Raw genomic sequence first — 17156 nt, forward strand, 5'->3', positions numbered from 1 at the left:
GCGGGCTACTGTGCAGGGAGTCACAAAGTCAGACACAACTGACTAACAACACTTTTTTCACCACCCCATCCCATCTCCAATCCACTAGTGCAGTAAACAAAGCCAGAAGAGGGGGTGGCTTACAGAAATTACCTACTCCCCCGACCCAGAACCCTGCTATTCTGGGACCTGGGGTTTGCCCTGGCTGGTCTGTGAGGTTTCCCCAGCCTGCTCTGGTGTGGTGGGGAGACGGCTGGCAGGTGGGAGGGGATGGGCTAGGAAAGCTATACTGGGTGCTGTGGAGAAGCCAGAATTGTGCTATACTAGAGGACAATGCTTTTCCCTCACCCCCTCAGGGTATCCTTTTCGGGCAGAGATTTGGAACTGCCCGGACTAGAAGAGATGAAGGCCTCCTCCTTTAATTAAATGCCCAGGGGTTGCTATGGAAACCAGAGCTTCCAAATCCTGGTCAGACAATGGGGAGAGGAGCTGCCTCCAGCCCATACAAGTGAAGCTTCAGAGGCCTCATTGGGGACAGGAATGGGGCTAGAGGGTGAGAAAAAGGGGGATGCTGACCAAGGAGTCCAGCCTCGTCTCTCCATGGAACTGTGGGAAGGAACCTCTCAGAACCAAGGGATCTGCTTGAGACGGGAAGGGGGAGTGGGGGGCAACGCTCCAGGGGAGAGGGGAAGGGAGTGGGGGCGGGGAGCTGGAGCCAGGCACTGCCCAGAACTGAACACCTCCTTTGTTCCCAGAGGAGAAAGCGAGCCAAGCTGGTAAACAAAGGGAAGAGGCCAGAGGGCAGACAGCTAAGCGACAAGAGCGGGACTGCCGAGAGCTGAGTAATGGAGCCTGAGAGAAGGAGGGGAATCTCTTGAGTCCCATTGACTGGCAGAATGCCGGCATGCACAGTCACCAGGCCTCACAGGGCCCACACAGACACACACCTCTACAGAAACGGTGTGCACTGACGCACCTGTTTGGGGGGACACTCAGACCCTCAATGCCTTTGTCACCCAACTTCTTTCTGAAACCCCCTTTACCCCCACCAGGCTTTGGAACATCTCCTTATGGACAGTCCTCTGTAATCAGCTGGTGTTCCTGCATGAACATGTGAGCCAGCTGCGTATTGGGGTCAGGGTCTTAGTAAGTCATGGATCGTGACACCTCAGCTCAAGGGAAAAGACTTACACTTTGAAAGCCTGACAATACCTACCATTCATCAGCACTTGTCAGGCAACTCTGCAATGGTTGTCTTTCTAGACACAGGAACCCGAAGGAAAGTCAGGTGACCACAGCGGGGCCTCCCCCAGTAGGAACGGCAAAGCTGTGACTTGAACTCAAGTTTGTCTGGCTCTGAAGCCTGTGTGCCTTTCCACTTTCCCTGCCTTTGCTTTGAAAACCTCTTGGAAACTTTTCTGAACAAACCCACTCTGTTCTCGTCCCTTCACTCTCCCACTCGGTGTTACCTAAATACTGCTCTAGAAGCAGTTCCCAATTTGTAAGCTGGTTATCTAAAGGGTTTATATATAACTTGGTTGTTTGGAACCTAAACACATTTTCCCCAAAGAAAAGGGTCCAGAAAGGCCACTTGACCCAGAATGCAGCTAACAGCTGTACATCTGGTTCAGAACTAGCCTGGGGCCCCAACCATCATTAATAATATTGTTTCCTGGAGAATCACATCCCTGCTTACACCGGAGAGAAAGAAACAGCTTTCTTTTCTCACTTTCTCCTCCATCATCCCGCTGCACCTATGCCATGTGGCTGAGAGTAGGGGCTAATAATTCATAAATGAGGCTACATTCTGAGTGCTGACCAAAGTGGGTGTTTCTTGAGAAAAGAGCCCAGGGTGGAGAGGGTTAAGAAACCAAGGCTTCCAAAGCTGAAAGAACTGTTTAGGTGGCACAGCAAAGGCTTGAGGGTGGAGGCGGCGAGGAGGATGGCTGTCTGTAAGTGCTTAAAGGACTGTCTTGATTGCATGTAGCTCCAGAGGGCCAAACTAGGACAAAGAAATAACAGGGAATCTGTTGTTTTTTTTTTTAATAAGAAAGAACTATTCTTTTACCTGTGCTGTGCTTAGTCGTGTTGACTCTTTGTGACCCCATGGACTGTAGCCCCCCAGCCTCCTCTGTCCATGAGATTCTCCAGGCAAGAATACTGGAGTGGGTTGCCATTTCCTCCTCCAGGAGATCTTTCTGACCCAGGGATTGAATCCAAGTCTCCTGCGTCACTTAAATTGCAGGCAGATTCTTTACCTGCTAAACCATCATGATGCTATTTTTTTTTCCCCTTTTTTCTATTAAATCTCTTCAAAACTGGAATGGGCATCTTGTGAAGTAGTGAGTTATCTGACACTAGGCATATTCAAAGAGAAAGTAAATGACTGCCTACTGGGCATATGATAGAGGGAAACAAGCATTGGACCAGTAGACCTCTGAAATCCTTCTAAATTTATATACTCATTTTACTCATTTAGCAAAATGTTATGGAGTGTCTATATGTGTCTAGCACTATGCCAAGAGCAAGGTTTCATTTTGTTTGTGTTTTGAGGAGCTGCACTGGGTCTTCATTGCTTTGTGTGGGCTTTCTCTAGTTGTGGAGAGCGGGTGCTACTCTTCGTTGCGTTGCATGGGCTTCTCATTGCCGGGACTTCTCTTGTGGTGGAGCACGGGCTATAGCGCACTTGGGCTTCAGTAGAAGTGGTGCACAGGCTTAGTTGCTTAGTTGCATGTGGAACCTTCCCAGACCAGGATCGAACCCAAGTCCCCTGCATCGGCAGGCAGATTCTTATCCACTGTGCCAACAGGGAAGTCCATAAGCAAAGTTCAAAGTGGAGAATAGAGTGGGGCCCTTGCCCTCAGGTGGAGAAGGCAATGGCAACCCACTCCAGTACTCTTGCCCATGGACAGAGGAGCCTGGAAGGCTACAGTCCATGGGGTCGCTAACAGTAGGACACGACTGAGCGACTTCACTTTCACTTTTCACTTTCATGCATTGGAGAAGGAAATGGCAACCCACTCCAGTGTTCTTGCCTGGAGAATCCCAGGGACGGGGGAGCCTGGTGGGCTGCCGTCTATGGGGTCGCACAGAGTTGGACACGACTGCTGCGACTTAGCAGCAGCAGCAGCAGCTTGTCCTCAGGAAGCTTGTGGTCTAACAGGAGAATCAAGCATCAAGCACAATTGGATCTATAACTTCAAATTATAATATAGGTTATAAAGGGAAGTAATAGGTTACTACTATGAAAGTATAACAGAATAACCTAATCCAGAGATGGGATCCAGGATGGCCTCTCTGAAAAACCCACAGTGAGGCTGAGAAAACATGAGGAGGGTGTATCTGTGTGCAGGGGGTGGGGTGGTTCAGGGCAGAGGCCACAGCAAGTACGAAGACCCTGGGGGCAGGAAAGAACAGCAAGATGAAAACGTTGTGAATGAGGGGAGAATGGCTAGAGATGACAGTGCTAAGGGAGGAAGGGGCTGGCGCTCAGGGACCGCAGTAGGAGAGTCCACTTTACTCTGCCCCTGACCTTCTTACTTAGCTTGTCACCCCTCTCCAGTCCTGGATCCTCAGCCTTAGTCTAGCAGATGTCCAAGGCCTCACCATTCCCTGTGCTCCTCCCACTGCCCTAGGACCTCCTGCAGAGCAAGTCTCCAAGTGCTGTATCAGTGTCTTGGGAGGTGGACTGGTAGAATTCTCAGCTCTCGTGTGGGAGGCCCAGGCTCAATTCTTAGCTCTTGCAACTGCCTTCCTTTCCAGAGGTAGCCTCACTCAGTGGTGAAGAGCCCAGACTGCCTGGGTCCCGATGGTGGCTTTGTCCCTTGCTAGTTGATTTTGCCAAGGCACTTAACTGCTCTGTGCCTCATTTTCCCCGGGTGTAAAATGACATTGAAGATCATGCCTATTTCTTAGAAGTGTTATGAATGAAAATTGATTAAGTGTTTAGGACAGTGCCTGGCATGCAGTAAGTCCTAGGTGAGTGTTTGTTAAAATAAATCACTGACAACAAGTCACTGCAATACCTGCTTGCCTGTCTCATCCGGTGCTCTTCCTGTTCCACCCCTAAACCTACAGCAAGGGCTGGGGACGGCAGGTCTATTGCTGTCTCTCCTCACCCACTTTTCTAGCCAAGGCTGCTTCTGGCCTCAACTCTGAAGTTAAAAAGTAGGCAGAGCTGAGCTGAGCCCTCTACACCCCCAGCATAAAAGGTGTTCCTAACGATAGGATGCAGTCAAACCGAGGTGCCCTTGTGATTGCTCCCTCCCCATTCATCCTCTGGCTGTTTTCAGAGGCTGAGGGTATTCTGGGTATATACCATGTGTATCACTGAGCCTCACGTCCTGGGCCCTGGGCCGATCCCCAAGACTGGGTATACAGCTCCTCCTGCACACTCCCACAGCATGCTCTGCTCACTCCTGGTGCTGAACTCGCCCCTCTACAGCAGAACCACCAGCTTGCTTGCCAGTGTCCTTGAGGGTGGCAGCTGTCTCCTGTTCCCTGTCGCATCCCAGGGGCTGCATATGGCACTCACCCTCTAGCCCCATTTCTCATGCGTTCTCCGCCTGGCACTTCTGAGCCCGCTGCACGGGCCTCCTGTTGGCGTCTCAGGTTTGCTGTCCCCTCTTCTCAGAGGGTTTCCCTGTGCTTTCCTTCCTGCCCAATGCGTTCTCCCTCAAGCCTTTGCCTGACCAGCTCCTGCTCCATCTTCAGGTCTCAGCTTTCTGTAAGGGCCCTGGTCTAGGTCCTGGTGGGTCTCCTGAATTTCCCCACTGTATTTTAAGCATTTCTTTACTGTCCTGTGTCAGTGAAAAATAATCAATAAACGATCTGTAATAGCAATAGAAAAAAGTTTTCTTTGAGCCAAACTGAGGATTACAGCCAGGAAGACAGCCTCTCAGGTAACTCTGAGGAGCTGTTCAGAAAAGCACAGCTTTCAGCACAGAACAAAGAACATCGAAAGAGTCAGGGATATCTTCCTTCAAGGTTTCAAAAGAAAAACCAGACCGGCACTGTACAGAGTGAGTCAGTATGGCCTTGGCACCTGGGAAGGGAGTCTTATCATTGAAGGAGTACTCAGCACTGGTTTCTCAGGAAGGGAGGTATTTAATCTTTATTTTTAACATGGACATTCTTTTACTTCTGGTCAGTGTGCCCTTTTCCTTAATAATTAAAGCAGATGTACAATGTATGTTTGATAGGCCACAAACACGCTGTTCTAATTAGCATCAAATTCAAGTTAACTCACGCATAAACCATAATGACTTCCCCATACCTCAACATGTAAAAGTGTCTTTAATCATCTGTGTCTCCCACTAGCCTCTGAAGCTCAGACAGGGTGGGGATATGTGTACCTCATTTGTCTTGTACCCTCAAAGCCCAGCACAGGGCTCACAGTAAACCAGGAGTTTAAGTCCTGAGGCCCGTGGGTGAACTCCCAGGAGTTTATGGGATTCCCCAAACCACACAACAGCATTTCTAGATTTGCAGTGCCTTCTTTCTGGGAGACAGTCTGTATTTTTTTTATCATAATCTCAAAGGATATGTGACTTCCCCTCCTCTGCCCGCCACCCCCCCCCCGGAAAGGTTAAGGACATTCCGCAAACACTCGATTTGATTGGATGCATCCATCCGTGAATATAATCGTTGACACTCGATAAACAGTTATTGAGTGGATGACTAAGCCTCCTCCTCAGGGTTAGGGTGTTTCAACGGATCAAAATAAACCTCAGAGGAAATCTTTGCCAGTAGAAGTTAAAGTGTCCTTGCTTCGGCCCCTGACTCGGGGCCCTAAGCACTCCCTCTCCCCAGCCGAGCGCACAGTCTAAAGACTAAAGCATCAGCCGCTCACAGCCCCTGCCAGAACCCTTCTTCTGTCCTGAAATCCACCTACTGCGCCTTTGCAGCCTGTCAGCTGAAAATAATCGTGGTGAGAACAGGGGTGGCGGGAGCAGAGAGGATGGAGGCCGGCAGAAGCTTTGACGGAGGGAGACTCTGCCCCCTGCTGGCCGCCGGGCTCCCCTTCAGCGACCCGGCAGCGGTTCAAAGAACGAGGTCAGAGCAGGCAGAGGAGAGTGTGGCAGAGGGGTCAGGGGAGGAGGGGGCCCCCCAACTGGGTAGCCTCTCCCAAGATTACGCTTTGTTTTCAAACAAGTCAAAGCCCCCACCGCGTCCGTTCCCCTGGGCTCCTATGGTCTACACCCAAATTAGGAGTTTGAGGAGGGCAGGGGTGTGGTGGGGGTGGAAATCCTTCTGGAGCTCCAAGGGAGGTCCAGCCACTCAGACTCGGCTTTCTCATCGATCTCTTTTCCCGGAGCCTGGCTACTGCCGACTCCTTTGGATCCTGAGCCAATTCTCTGCATCGCCTACCCTTGGCGTGTGTGGTACCAGCCTCCGCACATCACCATGGAAACAGGAGCCTCTGCAAGCATCCCAGAACTGATTTGTGAAGCTATGAGAAGAATCTGAATTTCAGGGTGGGGTGCATAGGAAGGGCAAAAAGGAGACATTCACAGAAATTATGGGGAGAGGGCCAGAGACGTCAGGGTTGGGGAGAGATTGCTTTATAAGGGTTACCGGAGTAACCTGCACCCTGTGAAGAGGAGCAGCTTTCTGGACAGACCATACAGGCCGTCCTCTCATGGGCTTACTGGTCAGCTCAGACAGACCAGCCCCTCCCCATGTGCTGTCCTTTTAACTCTATAACCTTGAGTGAGTTGTTTAATCCCTCCAAGCATCACTTTTCTCATCTGTAAAATAAGAATAATAACAGCACTTACTTCACAGGGTTATGGTAAGAATCCAGTGAGGTAATGCATACACAGCACTTAATATAGTGCTTAGCACACAGCGAGTGCTCAGAAATGTATTGTTGCCCATGCTTATATTTCTATATTATTTATGTCTCCTTAGCTAAATTGCCAGCCCATCAATAATACCTGAAGTAAGCGAAAGGTGAGAATGTTAGTTGCTCAGTCATGTCTGACTCTATGTGACCTGATGGACTATAGCCCACCAGGCTCCTCTGTCCATAGAATTCTCCAGGCAAGAATACTGGAGTGGGTAGCCATTCCTTTCTACAGGGGATCTTCCCCACCCGGAGAATTGAACCTGGTCTCCTGCATTGCAGGCAGATTCTTTACATCTGAACCTCCAGAGAAGCCCTCAATAATACTGGAATACCTCACAATTTTCAAAGTGATTTCACACACATTTCTCTAATTTCTTTTCTCTTAAATTGCTCAGTCGTGTCCAACTCTTTGCAGCCCCATGGACTATACAGTCCATGGAATTCTCCAGGCCAGAATACTGGAGTGGGTAGTCTTTCCCTTCTCCAGGGCACCTTCCCAACCCAGGGATCAAACCCAAGTCTCCTGCATTGCAGGCAGATTCTTTACCGGCTGAGCCACAAGGGAAGCCCAAGAATACTGGAGTGGGTTTCTCTTATTTGTCCCACCCCAATCATGAAAAATAGAAAGGAGACTACTCTCCCTACTTGATAGGCAAAGAGCAGATTCAGAATTTAAGCTTGGGACTTCCCTAGTTGTCCAGACTTCCCTAGTGGTCCGGACTTCCCTGGCAATCCAGTGATTAAGACTCCATGATGCCAATGCAGGGAGTGTGAGTTTGATTCCTGATTGAGGAACTAAGATCCTACATGCCTCATGATGCAACCAAAGCGGGTAGGGGAGAATTGAAGCTTGTTCAAAGGCTGAGCTCTAACCTGGTGCTAAAACTCAGGTTTCTAAAGAACCTGGGTTTATTGCCCTGTTCACTCATGTCCTCTCTGCATCCCAGCCCAGTGCCACAGATGGTAAGTGCCTCATCATTTGCTGACATTGATCCTGGAGCAGGAGTCTCTGGGAAAAGCTAGTCCTGAAGTTTGAGTCTTGGGTTTGACCATGAAGGAAGCATAAAACTCTTAATTGAATCTATAATGAAAAACATTGCCACAAAAGGGGAATGACTGCTAATGGTTTGGAGTTTCTCTCTGGAGTTGTGAAAGTGTTCTAAAATTGATTGTGGCAATGATTGCACAACTCTGTGAATGTACTAAACACACCACTGAACTGTACATTTTAAGGGGATGAATGTATGGTATGAGTTATATCTCAATAAAGCTCTTGTTTTAAAAACTCCCACGAATCAAATACTAGGCTCAGATGTGGCACTAGTAAATTCTGCCAAACATTTAAGGAAGTAATAAAGCCAACTGGACACAAATCTTTCCAAATAATAGAAAGAAAAACTGTTCTTCCCAATGCATTTTTTTACTTTAAGTTTTATTTTATTTTTAATTGGAGGATAATTCATTACTTTGCTGACAAAGGTCCATCTAGTCAAATCTATGGTTTTTCCAGTAGTCATGTATGGATGTGAGTTGGACTATAAAGAAGGCTGAGTGCTGAAGAATTGATGCTTTTGAATTGTGGTGTTTGAGAAGACTCTTGAGAGTCCCTCAGATAGCAAGGAGATCAAACCAGTCAATCCTAAAGGAAATTAACCCTGAATATTCATTGGAAGGATCATTGATGAAGCTGATGCTCCAATACTTTGGTTACCTGATTTGAAGAGCCAACTCATTGGAAAAGACCCTGAAGCTGGGCAACCCAGAAGCTGAAAAAGATTGAGGGCAGGAGGAGAAGGGGGCAGCAGAGGATGAGGTGGTTAGATAGCACCACCAACTCAATGGACATGAATTTGAGCAAACTCTGGGAGGTAGCGAAGGATAGGGAAGACTGGCATACTGCAGTACATGCTCTTGATCAGTCACTTCAGTCGTGTCCAACTCTTTGCAACCCTATGGACTGTAGCGTGCCAGGCTATGAAGTCTATCTCAGTGGGTTAATGAGTCCCTGAACCCATTCTATGGGTATTTTCCCAGTTCTGCAATGCACAATTGGAATATACTCAGCAGCTGGCAGAATACCAACACTGGTTCCCTGACTTGTGGATTGAGGGCTTTTATGATGGGAAAGACCAAGTGGAAGCCACTAGAACTGATTCTGCCTAGGAAAATAGTGAACCAAAGCAATACCACATTCCTGAAGGGATTACACATAGATTACTACCATCCTAAAGTTCTTGAAAGACGCAGGAGTGGTCATTTCCACCACATCACCATTCAACTCACCTATCTGGCTTGTGCAGAAGATGGATGGATCTTGGAGAATGACAGTGGATTATTGCAAGCTTAACCAGGTGGTGACTAATTGCCAGATGTGCTTTCATTGCATGACCAAAATTAACACATCCTTTGGTACCTGATGTGCGTGCTCGGTCGCTTCAGCCATGTCCAACTCTTTGTGATCCTATGGACTGTAACCCACCAGGCTCCTCTGTCCATGGGATTATCTAGGCAAGAACACTGGAGTAAGTTGCCATTTCCTCCTCCAGGGGATCTTCCTGACCCAGGGATCGAATCTGCATCTCCTGTATTGGTAGACAGATTCTTTACCACTGAGCCACCTGGGAAGCCCTTAGTACCTGACATGGAACTCTTGATCTGGAAAGTGCCTTTTTCTCCATCTTTGCCAATTTGGACCACCAGAAGCAGCTGGCTTTCAGCTGGCAAGGCCAGTGATACATCTTCACAATTCTACCTCAGGGGTATATCACCTCTGCAGCCCTGTGTCATCATTTAGTTCACAGGGATCTCGATCACCTTTTGCTGAAAAAGCCAACGCTTACAACCTTTCAACTCCCAATCCGCAATGTAAGAATGGACGCTGGGCCTGGAACACTTCCTTCTTGTTTGTTGTTGTTCAGTTGCTCAGTCGTATCCAACTCTTTGAGACCCCACGGGCTGCAGCACATCTGTCTTCCCTGTCCTTCACTATTTCCCAGAGTTTCTCAAACTCATGTCCATTGAGTTGATGATGTTATCTAACCATCTCATCCTCATCCTTTTCCAATGAGTTGGCTCTTTGCATGAGGTGGCTAAAGTATTGGAGCTTTGGCTTCAGCATCAGTCCTTCCAATGAATATTCAGGGTTGATTTCCTTTAGGACTGACTGGTTTGATCTCCTTGCTGGCCAAGGGACTCTCAATAATCTTCTCTAGTTTTCTCTAGAGAAACTTTCTCTAGTTTTCTCTAGAGAAACTTTCTCTAGTTTTCAAACTTCACAGTTTGAAAGCATCAATTCTTCAGCTCTCAGCCTTCTTTGTAGTCCAACTCTCACATCCATACATGACTACTGGAAAAACCATAGCTTTGACTAGATGGACTTTTGTCAGCAAAGTGATGTCTTTGCTTTTTAATAATACAGTGTCTGGGTTTGTCATAGCTTTTCTTCTAAGGAGCAAGCATCTTTTAATTTCATGGCTGCAATCACCATCCTCAGTGATTTTGGAGCCCAAGAAAATAAAGTCTGTCACTGTTTTCACTTTTCCCCCTTCTATTTGCCATGAAGTGATGTGATCAGATGCCATGACTTTAGTTTTTTGAATGTTGAGTTTTAAGCCAGCTTTTCCACTCTGCTTTTTCACCTTCATCAAGAGGCTCTTTAGTTCCTGTTCACTTTCTGCCAGGTGTGGCATCATCTGCATATCTGAGGTTATTGATATTTCTCCCAGAAATCTTGATTCCAGCTTGTGATTCATCCAGCCTGATAGGAGGTAAAGAGCCCACACAGCCTGAATGAGCTTATCACCTTGTGTGGGAATCTCTCTGTATCCTGCTCAATGTACTCCTGTGTTCTGCTTAAGCAAATGCACCACTAGTCCTCAGGCTTGCCCCCAGCTATTTCAGATTTTATGGGCAGGGGGAGGAGTCTTTCACTTGACACCAGAGTGGGTGCGTGTGGGCTAATTGCCCAGCTTTGGCTTCCAGGAGGGGACCCACTGGCCACTGGGGACCAACACTCACTATTTTTAAATTTTATTTATTTTATTTATTTTTGTTTATTTTTGGCTGTGCTGAGTCTTCATTGCTGTGCATGGACTTCCTCTAGCTGTGGTGAGCAGGGGCTACTCTTTGTTATGGTGTTCAGGCTTCTCATTACGGTGTCTTCTCTTGTGGTGGAGCACAGGTCCTAGAGCATGCAGGCTTCCGTAGCTGTGGCATGTGGGCTCTAGAGGATGGCTCAGTAGTTGTGGCATAGGGGCTTAGCTGCTCATGACATGTGGAATCTTCCTGGACCAGATATCGAACCCATGTCCTCTGCATTGGTAGGCAGATTCTTAACCACTGGACCACCAGGGAAGTCCCCACTATTGAAGTGATCTTGCTCTATCTCTTCTGTATGTGAGTGACGCACTGTTCCACCCAGTGCTTGACTACATTGTTGTCCTTGGCAACTCTGATACCAACATGCAATGGGCAGAAGTGCTTAGACTTCTATTCCTGGTGGTCAGCACTGTGATGATCTTAGCTCTTCCTCCATGTAGTTGGAATGCTCCCCTGACACTGTTCATCAGTGCATGATGTTCTGCTTGACATCTTTCAAAACCAGAAGATATCACACTTATCCATTACATTGATGACATTATGCAGATTGGACTTAGTGAGCAAGAAGGAGCAACTATTGCAGCCATTGGTTTTGTTTTGTTTGCCGCATCACGCAACTTATGAGATCTTAGTTCCCCAACCAGGGGATTGGACCTGTGCCCTCAGCAATTAAAGTGCAAAATCCTAAGCATTGGAACACCAGTGAATTCCCCAGACGTTGTATTTTTTTTTCAATTTTTTTTTTTTTTATTTTTGGCTGCACTAGGTCTGTGTTGCAGTACAGAGGCTGTTACGAGAGGGCTTCTCTAGTTTTGGGGTGTGGGCTTAGTTGCCCAGAAGTGATCGGAATTTCAATTCCCCAACCAGGGACTGAACATGTGCCCTGAATTGGAAGGCAGATTCTCAACCACTGAACCACCAGGGAAGTCCCCAGACATTGGTTTTTATTGGTGAAACATTTGTGTGTCAGAGAATGGGAAATAAACCCAGCTAAAGTCCAGGGCCTGTCAGTGAAATTTCAAAGGTACAGTGGTGTGGGGCACATGGAGATATCCCTTCTGAAATGAAGGACAACTTGTGGCTTCTGGCCCCTCCCACAATCAACAGAGGAGTACAACACCTTAACGGGCCGCCTCAGGTTTTGGAAGCAGCATATTCCTCATTTGGGAGTGTTATATTGGCCTGATCACCAAGTGACTTGAAAAGCTGTAAGCTTTGAGTGGGACCAGGACAAGAGAAGGCTTTGCAACAGGTCAAGCTGCTGCACAAGCTCTGCTGCTGTGCCGTGTGGGCCACACAATCCAGTGGATGCAATGGTGCTGAAGTGGGAGTGGCAGACTGGGATGCTGTTTGAAGTATTTGGCAGCCTCAAGAGGTGACTTGCCACACAGGCCCTTAGAATACTGGAGCCAAGTCCTGTCATCCTCCACAGATGACTACTCCTCTTTTTTATTTAAAAAAAATTGTTTGTTTGTGGCTGTGCTGGGTCTTCTTGCTGAGTGGGCTTTTCTCCAGTTGTGGTGAGAGGGGGCTACTCTTTGTTGCATTGTACAGGCTTCTCATTATGGTGGCTTCTCTTGTGGTGGATCACAGGCTCTAGGGTGCATGGTCTTCAGTAACTGCAGAGTGTGGGCTCAGTGGCTGAAGTTCCTGGGCTCTAGAGCACAGGCTCAATAGTTGTGATGCACGAGCTTAGTTGCTCCTCAGCATGTAGGATCTTCCCAGACCAGAGATCAAACCCCTGTCGCCTGCATTGGCAGATGGATTCTTTACCACTGAGCCACCACAGAAGCCCCTCCTCCTCTTTTGAGAAACAGCTCTTGGCTGCTACTGGGTCTTAGTAGAGACTGAATGCTTAACCATGGGCCTCCAAATCACTATGTGACCTGAGCTGCCCATCATGAACTGACCTACCAAGCCATAAAGTTGGGTGTGCAAAGCTGCACTCCATCATCAAATTCAGTTCAGTTCAGTTGCTCAGTCATGTCCGACTCTTCGCGACCCCATGAACCACAGCACACCAGGCCTCCCTGTTCATCACCAACTCCCGGAGTTTACTCAAACTCATGTCCATTAAGTCGGTGATGCCATCCAACCATCTCATCCTCTGTCATCCCCTTCTCCTGCCCTCAATCTTTCCCAGTATCAGGGTCTTTTCAACTGAGTCACCTCTTCACATGAGATGTCCAAAGTATTGGAGTTTCAGCTTCAACATCAGTCCTTCCAATGAACACCCAGGACTAATCTCCTTTAGGATGGACTGGTTGGATCTCCTTGCAGTCCAAGAGACTCTCAAGAGTCTTCTCCAACACCACAGTTCAAAAGCATCAATTCTTCTGTACTTAGTTTTCTTTACAGTCCAACTCTCACATCCATACATGACTACTGGAAAAACCATAGCCTTGACTAGACGGACCTTTGTTGACAAATTAATGTCTCTGCTTTTTAATATGCTGTCTAGATTGGTCATAACTTTCCTTCCAAATTAAGGTGGGGCTTCCCTGGTGGCTCAGAGGTTAAAGCATCTGCCTCCAATGCGGGAGACCCGGGTTCGATCCCTGGGTCAGGAAGATCCCCTGGAGAAGGAAATGGTAACCCACTCCAGTATTCTTGCCTGGAGAATCCCATGGACAGAGAAGCCTGGTGGGCTACAGTCCATGGAGTCACAAAGAGTCGGACACGACTGAGCGACTTCACTTTCACTTTCACTAAAAGAGATCAGGCCTGAATAGACCCTGAAGGTACAAGTAAGTTACATGGAGAAATGGTCCAGATTCTCACAGCTCCACAAATTTGTCTCTTCTAGCCTCCACCCATAGCCTTAGAGGGAGTTCCCTATGATCAGCTGATGGAAGAAGAGAAGACTCAGGTCTGGTTTACAGATAATTCTGTGCAATATGCAGGCACCACCCACAAGTGAACAGCTGCAATACTGTAGCCCCTTTGAGGGACATCCTGAAGGGCACTGCAAAGGGGAGTGGTCCCTGTGGGCAGAACGTCGCACAGTGCACCTGGTCGTTCACTTTGTTTGAAAGGAGAAATGATCAGACATGTGACTGTATATCAACTCCTAGGCTGTGGCCAATGGCTTGGCTGAATCGTCAGGGACTTGGATGGAACGTGATTGGAAAATTTGTAACACGGAAACTTGAGGAAGATCTATGGGATAGAACTCTCCGAATGGACAAAAAATATGAAGGTATTTGTGTTCCAAGGAAAAGATCACAAAGAGTGATCTCAGTAGAGGAGGATTTTAATAATCAAGTGGATAGGATGACCTGTTATGTGAATACCAGTCAGTCTGTTTTCCCAGCCACCCATGTCATTGCACAACGGGCCCATGAACAAAGTAGCCATTGTAGCCATGACAGAGGTTATGCATGGACTCAGCTACATGGCTTTTCACTTACCAAGGCCAACCTGGCTAAGGCAATCACAGAGTGCCCAATCTGGCAACAGCAGAGACCAACACTGGGCCCCCTGCATGGTACCATTCCTGCGTGAACAGTTGATTACATTTGACCACTTCCATCATGGAAGGGGCAGTGTTTTATTCTTAATAGAATAAATATTTACTCTGGATATACATTTGCCTTCTCTGCATGCAAGTCTTCTGCCCAAACTACCATTCTCTGGATTTACAGAAGGATTTCTTTGGAAGGAATGATACTAAAGCTGAAACTCCAGTACTTTGGCCACCTCATGCGAAGAGTTGACTCATTGGAAAAGACTCTGATGCTGGGAGGGATTGGGGGCAGGAGGAGAAGGGGACGACAGAGGATGAGATGGCTGGATGGCATCGCTGACTCGATGGATGTGAGTCTGAGTGAACTCCGGGAGTTGGTGATGGACAGGGAGGCCTGGCGTGCTGTGATTCATGGGGTTGCAAAGAGTCGGACACGACTGAGCGACTGATCTGATCTGAATCCACCATCATGGTATTCCACACAACATTGCTTTTGATCATGGAAGCTACTTATCAGCAAATGAAGTGTGTCAATGGCCCCATGCTCGTGGGATTCACTGGTTTTACCATGTTGCCTGCTATCCTGAAGCTACTGGTTTGATCAAATGGTGGAAAGGCCCTTTGAAGACTCTGTTACAGTACCAGCAACAGTGGCAATCCAGGCAGGACTACTAACAGCCCAGACCCTTCAGGAATGAGTTTGGGTCACCCCACCAGGTAAAGAGCCATGACTAGCTGAGGTGCTTGCTGAAGGCAGAAAGAATACAATATGAGTAGTGGGAGAAGGCAGTTATAAATTCCCAGTACAACAACATGACCAGTTATAGAAATGTGATTTCTGTAATTGCAGAACTACAATTTTTATATTTCCTCATTTTGTTATGAATGTGTGTGTATAAAAATAAAATTGTTTTTCCCCTTTCTTATTCCCTATCATGTAACATAAGATGTATTGACTTTATATTATAATATTTAAGTATCATGACCTTGTCATTGGCTTTATTTGGAGATTAGGTATGGTTTAAGAAGATGTGTATTAACAAGAGGTGGACCTGTGATTGTAAAATTTATGTGCCAACTTGACTGAGCCAGAGTGTCCAGACACTTGGTCAAATATTATTCTGAGTAAGTCTGTGAAGGTTTTTCTTCATGAGATTAACATTTGAATCAGTAGACTGAGTAAAGCAGGTTGCTCTCCCTTATGTAGGTGAGTCTTATCCAATCAGTTGAAGGTCTGAGTAGAAAAAAAGGGCTGAGTAAGAGGGAACTCTTCTGCCTGACTGCTTGGTTGGGACATTGGTCCTTCTGGCCTCTAGACTCAGATTGAAACATCAAATGGATGAAGATAGATATTCTATATCTTAAATATTTATATTTTAAATATTATCTATTATATACTTAAAATATTGGCTCTGTTTCTCTGAAAAACTCCAATCCAGGTATTATATCTTCTATTTAAAACAACTCTATTGAGGCACATTTTGCATATCATAATTCACCCTTTTCAAGCATATAACCCAATGATGCTTTTATCCCAGATTCATCAAATTCTCCAGCATAAATCAGTTTTAGAACACTTTGATCAACCCAATATGATCTCTCATATACATTTAATGTTAATCTCCCTCACCCCCTGCCCCTAATAATTTGTAGTCTACTTTCCATCTTCATAGCTTTTCCTTTTCTGGATAGTTTACATAAATGGAAATTTATGTGACCTCTTTTATCTGGCTTCTTTGAGTATGCTTTTCTGGTTTATCCACATTGTAGCATGCATGCATAGTCTGTTCCTTTTTTATTGTTGAATAGTATTTCACTGTATGGAGAGAGCATATTTTGTCCATCATTCACTTGTTTTTGGAATTTAGGTTGTTTTCAATCGGGCTATTATGAACTGGACATGGAACAACAGACTGGTTCCAAATAGGAGAAGGAGTACGTCAAGGCTGTATATTGTCACCCTGCTTATTTAACTTCTATGCAGAGTACATCATTATAAACGCTGAGCTGGAGGAAGCACAGGCTGGAATCAAGATTGCCAGGAGAAATATCAATAACCTCAGATATGCAGATGACACCACCCTTATGGCAGAAAGTGAAGAGGAACTAAAAAACCTCTTGATGAAAGTGAAAGAGGAGAGTGAAAATGTTGGCTTAAAGCTCAACATTCAGAAAACGAAGATCATGGCATCTGGTCTCATCACTTCATGGGAAATAGATGTGGAAACAGTGTCAGACTTTATTTTTAGGGGCTCCAAAATCACTGTAGATGGTGATTGCAGTCATGAAATTAAAGATGCTTACTCCTTGGAAGGAAAGTTATGACCAACCTAGACAGTATATTAAAAAGCAGAGATATTACTTTGCCCACAAAGGTTAGTCTAGTCAAGGCTATGGTTTTTCCTGTGGTCATGTATGGATGTGAGAGTTGGACTGTAAAGAAAACTAAGTACAGAAGAATTGATGCTTTTGAACTGTGGTGTTGGAGAAGACTCTTGAGAGTCCCTTGGACTGCAAGGAGATGCAACCAGTCCATCCTAAAGGAGATCAGTCCTGGGTGTTCAGTAGAAGGACTGATGCTGAGGCTGAAACTCCAGTACTTTGGCCACCTCATGCGAAGAGTTGACTCATTGGAAAAGACCCTGATGCTGGGAGGGATTGGGGGCAGGAGGAGAAGGGGACGACAGAGGATGAGATGGCTGGATGGCATCACCGACTCGATGCACATGAGTTTGGGTGAACTCCGGGAGTTGGTAATGGACA

The sequence above is a fragment of the Bos mutus genome, chromosome 5, assembly GCF_027580195.1.
Source record: "Bos mutus isolate GX-2022 chromosome 5, NWIPB_WYAK_1.1, whole genome shotgun sequence".
In the NCBI taxonomy this organism is placed as follows: Eukaryota; Metazoa; Chordata; class Mammalia; order Artiodactyla; family Bovidae; genus Bos; species Bos mutus.